The sequence below is a fragment of the Lactuca saligna genome, chromosome 5 (genome assembly GCF_052625555.1).
Source record: "Lactuca saligna cultivar CGN05327 chromosome 5, ASM5262555v1, whole genome shotgun sequence".
Taxonomy (NCBI): domain Eukaryota; kingdom Viridiplantae; phylum Streptophyta; class Magnoliopsida; order Asterales; family Asteraceae; genus Lactuca; species Lactuca saligna.
The window spans coordinates 289,324,850-289,330,849 of record NC_136421.1 but is presented as its reverse complement, the minus strand read 5'-3'; positions in this window follow the sequence as shown (position 1 = coordinate 289,330,849).

The following is a 6,000-nucleotide window of genomic DNA, read 5'->3' as shown; positions in this document are numbered from 1 at the left end:
CCCCGGGTATGTGAAATCCTGCTATGTCGTCTGCACGAGAAACGGGGTTAAGAAGCACATATCGGAAAATAATAATCTGGCACTATAGAAACGTACAAATACTCCTATAGTATTTTTTAAATGTTTATATTTGGTTCTTAGCGTGTTCTTTATGGAGTGTAATTAGGTTATCAGATTTGTCGCTCATTACGACTATTCCTTAGTGTGCGTAAGTTACTTCTTGGACGGATATAGTTGATCAGGCTATATCCCTCCCAGAACTGATTACACATGCTAAGGCGTACTAATAATGTTCGACTCCTCCTCTTTCAATTTATGTTCTCCTAAGATATGACACCATGCTAGTATAGAATGCATGTAAGTATACTTTAAAACAAGAAATTATTTGTTTTCTAAAAGTACAACTAGTTAAAGCATTTTAAGAATCAGAGACTTTTAGTCCTAAATATGTTTATAGTTTGTATATCTTATGTGGTTTGACATACTAAATTCACTATAAACCGTGCTCTGATACGAATCTGTCACACCCCCAAACCAAGGATGGCGGAAACGTCCGGGGGTGGAGGACTTCATGTATAGTATCATAACCACAATTTCAATAGTAATTTAAGCAAACACAACCAACATATATATAATTGAAAAAGTTACATCACTTGTATGAATTACATGTTTCAAAATCAATTACAATATGTTGACAAAATATGAAAAGTTTGACGCCTTAACGTCCCATCCTCAAAAGCACTTGATTACCTGTTTAGTGTTTTCCTGAGAATACAAGTTGTTTGAAAAGTGTCAACACAAAGGTTGGTGAGTTCATAAGCTTTTATTAATAAACTTAGTAGAAGTCTTTCACATGTAAATGTCGCGTTTGTTTCAGAAAAATCCGATATTTTCCTTGAAATCCGAAAAATGTAGCCTTATAACCAAAGACTAAAATGTATAAGAAATCATCATTTCTTAGTAGAAATGTCGTGAGTTTAAAATGATATGGAAAGTAAATTTCTTTATCAACCTAAAACCTACTTCGGTTTTATGAAACCCCGTAAACTTTATGAATTGTTATCTCCCTAGGTGAGTCGCTATAATCATACCGTGACTATGTGAACCTGCCACAACGTTTCTCAGGCGTCGCGAAAATGAAATGACATTTGTCACCCGTAGACCTGCAGGTCCCACTGTAGCTAGCAGCAAGGTGTGGGGTGTCAAACCCAATATAGATCTATATACAAGTATCACGTTCTCCCTCAAGGAGATTTTGATTATAACTACCAGGAATTATATCCCGCACACGGACGTACGGGGAGAGAGAGAGAGTCTCACAACATAGGTTAACAAGTTTACGTGAAATGTGTGTGGATATAAATCTTTCTTGTATGAATGTACCCTTTTTGTACGAGTGTGTTGAGTGATGTATCATAAACTATACCTATTATAGTTTATCTAAAATGTATATAATATGTATGAATTCTTTTATGGAAATGTATTAGTGTTGTGAATTTATCAAACTATACTTTTTATAGTTACATAATACGTGTTCTAAATGAATGAATAATAGTTAATATGAATGACTTAGTTTCAGTTCATAATGATAAACTAACAAGGAAACACATTCAAATATTAGAACTTATGATTATACACTTTGCTCAACATATTACAAAGTGTTATGATATTTACATGCTGTTGGCTAACTTTAGCAATTCTGCCCTGTTTTGGAAAAATCATAGAAAAATCATACGAAGTCGAAAACTAGATCCATAAATTCTGAGAGTTCAAAAAATGTGTCTAGTTTACTCATAATTTTTATCACGATTTTTAATGACCTCCAACTTGGGTGAAAATGTCCATAATCACAGACTGGTCCGGATTGTTGTTTGAAATGATAGGCAGTTTTGTAAAAATCACCATAAATTGTAGAAAAATCGTATGGAGATGTGCAAGTAGTCATTTTAAAGCTACAAACTTGAAATATTTGCACCTTGTACAGTTTTGAAAACAAAAATGTTTAAGATGCCCAAAACAATCCGTGAATGGAGTTGAACTTTTCTGATGAAGGCTGTTAGAAAAATTTAGTTATGTTCTTAGTGTTTTAACTTGTATTCCCCCCCTGAAAACTTGAGAAAACATGAAAATGTAGGGGTATGAACTCACCTTAAGTGATTTCAGTAGATGATTGTTGAAGAATGGAAGTGTTTAATTCAAGAACACTTGGAGATGCCTTGAAGGTTTTCGAGAATCTAACATTATAGTTATGGAGTTTGTGTAAGAAATCAAAGATTTGAGTAGAAGGAAGTGAAATAATAATAGGGAGGATGAATTTTTACTTACCAAGAGTGGAAGAACACTTGAAATCAGCCTTGAATCTCGAAAATTTGTGTAGAAAAAGTTTGAGAGAAAAGTGGTGTTTGTTACTTAGTGGAATGAGAGAAATGAGAGAAAATGAAGAGTGTGGTTGTTTGTTCCAGCTCAAAAAAAAACGTGGGAGTGAGTGAAATTTGAGTGTAAGGGGACATTGAAGTGACATAGGTAAGGTGGGGAGGTATGGCTGGTCATAGAGTGGGTGTGGGGTGGTTGCTTGTGTCATAAGTTAAGGCAAAGTCAACACTCCACCTTAAATAAATCCCCCATTAGATCTTTATTATTTAAATAATGATTTTCATCAAAATATGTTTAAATTATGAATATTTAGAGTTTATTATGTTAAAATATAATTTCTGGAGAAAATCCCGCTTTAAAATCACGAAAACGGGCTTAAAATGTTAAAAATATCAAAAATGGGCTAAAAGTGACAATTTCCCGAAGTCTGGCCGAGGTTCGGCCTTCTGGTGCTGAACCAAGAGAGAGGGAGGCAGAAACCGAGAGGGAAGAAGAAGGAGGGAAGGAACCGAGAGGGGAGAAGAGAGAACAGAGGGGCGCGAGTAGAGATAGAGCGAGAGAAGGGAAGAGACAGAGAGGCGGGTAGAGACAGAGCGAGGAGCGAGCGACAGAGACAGAGTGAGAGAAGGGAAGAGACAGAGAGGCGGAACAGATGAGGCGACCGAGAACCGAGGCTCGGTCCTCGCGCCCTTAGCCAACAGAGGCTCGGTTCGGAGATAGAAGGCGAGAAGTCAAAAACCGAATGAACTGTAGTGAACAGTACCTTCGGTTCGGTTCAGCAGCCTTCTTCATCAGGAGGGTTCGGTTCCTAAGAGGGGTTTCGGTTCCTAAGAGGGGTTTCGGTTCCTAAGATCCGTTTTTCGCGTTTTCGCCCCGTTTTAAGCCGTTTTTGACCCGGTTAAGGGCCGGAATGACCCGAATGATTCTAAAAAGTTACGGGAACTATTTGAGGGAGATTTGGGAGAGATTTCTCATACTTGGAGAGATTTGGGAGAGATTTGACATTCTTGGAGAGATTTCTCATACAAAGAGGTATTTGAGAGAGATTTCACATACTTGGAGAGATTTGGGAGTGATTTGACATTCTTGGAGAGATTTCTCATACAGAGAGATATTTGAGAGAGATTTCGCATACTTGGAGAGATTTGGGAGAGATTTGACATAGAGAGAGATAGAGTGAAAACGATTGAGAGAGGATCCATGTGTGACAATTGTGAGTGTCCGGCATCGCAATGCATGGTTCGTAAACCCTGTTAAGCCTTGTTTTAAGGATCTTACACACTCCCGATGAGTATGCATCATTGTTTTTATCAGTTTAGTTCAATTATTAGCACTAGGGCTTAGGAAAATTTTAACACAAGACTTTTCTCAAGTGATGTTTTCCCATTAATATAGCAAGTTATACAGTATGAACATAACACAAACCCTAATACACAAGGTTTAATCGAGTTGACCGGCTTGACTTGATGACTTGACTTGACTCAAGATTGACGATTGTCACACGGAGTCTAAACAAAAGTTGTAAAGTACGTATCCACCTACGCATGGATATAAATAACGTCAAAAACGGAGTTCGTATCAACGAGTTACAAATTAGAATAACATATTTACGTATTAAAATAAAGTATAAATCATATATACGTACACATATATATACATATGTATATATCATCAGAAAAGTATCGATGATGCGGTCATTACAAGACTAATGTTGAGTTCTTTCGACATTAGTTTAGTACAAATATCGTTAAATCTATTTAAAATAGTATTATAAAGGGGTGTTTAGTTGTTTATATAACTAAAAGGTCATTAAGTAATTATGGATGATAGTTTTTGAAAATTTAATTAGTATAAATAAGAGCCTTGGGCTCTCATATTTCTTGCACCATTCTCTTGATTCAAGAGTCTTTCTCTCCTTATCCCCCAAGCATTTCGGTCTCTCGTGATTCGACTTCTCTTTCTGTAGTTTTAGTATAGTAAGGTGAGCGCTGAAGCGCTACACGAATCTTTCTTAGAAAGATTCAGCGACGAAGTTCTGCCCCTGTAGAGCCCGAATCCTAGCTAAAATCCCCTTGTAAGTAAGTTATGATTACCCTATTTTAAATATAGTTTATATTTAAAATTAGTATTGTTGTTATAAATTTATAATAAATATTTGAGCTATTATTATGAGTTATATAAGTGTCGTTATAATATCTTTTTAACTATTCGCGGTACGGGGAATCTGGTTTAAAGGGCTGCATAGTGTTGTTGGATTTCAGAAATGCTATACGCCAAAATGGTCCTGCCCTTTGGTGTTTTATGTCTGGCCCCTATCTGTACATAGTGGTTGGAAAGTATTGTTTAAACGCTTATATAATAATAATAATAAGACTAATAATTAGTCACGGTAAATATTAGACTAAAATCTAGTGGTAATAATACTAGGTTTCGTTGAAGGAAATTATTTTAAAGTAAACGAAGCGCTGTCCGAGTATCGAGTCACCACCTTCTCAGGTGAGTGCATAGTTACTTTCATCTTACACATAGATATGAAGTATTTTATATAAACTACGTTCTATGTGTGCATATTATCTTAATACTTGCTGTCTATGCTGGATGAACGTTTTTTTATACATGTTTTAAATGATTTGAACTGTATACGTATTTTAAATATACAAGTATGTTGGGTATGATATGGGTAGATGAATGATGAGAGATAAAAGATGATGTGAGTAAACATTGGCAGTTATAGACTTAAACCTAACAAATAACATCGGCAGCTATAGACTTGGTGCCTATTGGACAAACACTGGTAGTTATGGACTTAGTACCTGTTAGGAATTGGTAGCTATGGACTTAGTACCTATTAGATAAACACTAGTAGCTATGGATTTAGTACCCAATAGCTATGGAATTAGTGCTTTACGAACGAGCATTGGCAACTATGGATTTAGTGTCAGTCCTATAACTTTGGAAGCAAAGGACTTCAGAATGAACGAATGTGGGATAGATGACTCTTAGGATAGATCCTTAAGAGTAAAGAAGATAATGGGGATGGGTAATTGGGTCGATTGTTTGATTGTTTAAACATAATAATTATATTATTATGGGTTGAAAACCCTATGTACTCACCAGGTTTCCTAACCTGACCCACTCAGTTTATTTATATTACAGGTGTTGAGATGAAGTCACCTAACACTGAGAGATTAAAGAGATGTAGATCACTAGTGTAAATAAATGTAAGTTTTTTTTATGCTTATGTTTCTGTATTGACGATGACATCCCAAATGTTTTAAAACGAATTAAAAATACTTTTCTTCGGAAATGCATTGATAATGTATTTATCATGTTTTACTGGGAACAAATTCCGTAACATTTTTATTAAAAGAGGTACTCTGATTTTTATAAAGCATAAACAAAATCGGTCTTTTTTGGCCGCGAAAATGGGGATGTCACAGTTGGTATCAGAGCATTAGTTTAAGCGAATTAGGAATTTGTAGGAAATTTCTAGACTTAAACTTAGAATGCTAAGCGATGATTGTGAGATGAGTGTATGCTATAATTTAGACACAAGCACTAGTTTATTTTAGGAAAGATGCCTAAAATGTTTTATGTGCTAAATGATTTATGTTATATCTATAAAGA